This window comes from Ovis aries, chromosome 24, assembly GCF_016772045.2.
Source record: "Ovis aries strain OAR_USU_Benz2616 breed Rambouillet chromosome 24, ARS-UI_Ramb_v3.0, whole genome shotgun sequence".
Lineage (NCBI taxonomy): Eukaryota > Metazoa > Chordata > Mammalia > Artiodactyla > Bovidae > Ovis > Ovis aries.
In genome coordinates, this window is record NC_056077.1 from 12,082,980 (window position 1) to 12,083,956 (window position 977).

A 977-nucleotide genomic window follows, 5' to 3' on the forward strand; every position below is an offset into this window, starting at 1 on the left:
ACTAAGCGAGTGTGCCACAACTTCTGAGCCTGCAAATCACAACTTCTTGGCCCATGTGCTGAAACTCCTGAATCCTGCATGTCTAGAACCTGTGCTCTGCACCAAGAGAAACCACCACAGTGAGAGGCCTGAGCACCGCAAGAAAGAGTAGCCTCTGCTCACTGCAACTAGAGAGAGCCCTCACTCAGCAGCAAAGATCCGGAGCAACCAAAAACAGATAAAAAACAAATTTGAAAAAAAACGTGGAGTAGAGAAATGTTTAAAATGTTAAAGTCCATCATTGTCTTCATCCTTTAGCTTCATTTTCCAACAGTAGTTGTGGTTTATAGTGGGAACTTTTTACTTCCTGACATTTCTTTTTACTATACATATTCAAATATATAAATACAGCGTAATACCAAATGTACTATTCTGCGACTTACTTTTTTCCCCCTCAATGATAGATCTTGAACACTGAGTCACATCTGCGTATAAAAGCCACCCTCATTCTTTTTAACTGCCACATACCACTCCATTTTATGGATTTCCCTTAAATTCCTTAAGTTGTGCCTGAATGCGGATGCTTTCCACATGAGGATGTCCACTTTACCTGTAGGACAATGTTTCCAGGAATATCTTCCTATAATATTTTTACTTGCATCTATGGCTAAAATCCCTAGAAATGAGATCGCTTGCCTCAGATTGTGTTCATTTGGCAGTGAAACATAGGATGACAAAATGCCAGGAGAAGAAATGTAGACATCTTTTGTTTGGCATCACTTGATTGGCATCTGGACTGAAAAAGAAATTTCCCACTGGGCAGAAATATAGAGTCCTTTGTGTTTCTAATGCCCACATCTCCTTGCCTCCTCTCTCCCCCGGCAGCCCAGTGGGTTAACCTCTTACTGGCCACTGTTATGTCAGCAAGAAAAAAACAAGTCTGTTTCTTGTGTCCCTAAATACTATAGCATTTCTTTTGGTATAATTCAAAAAGATAT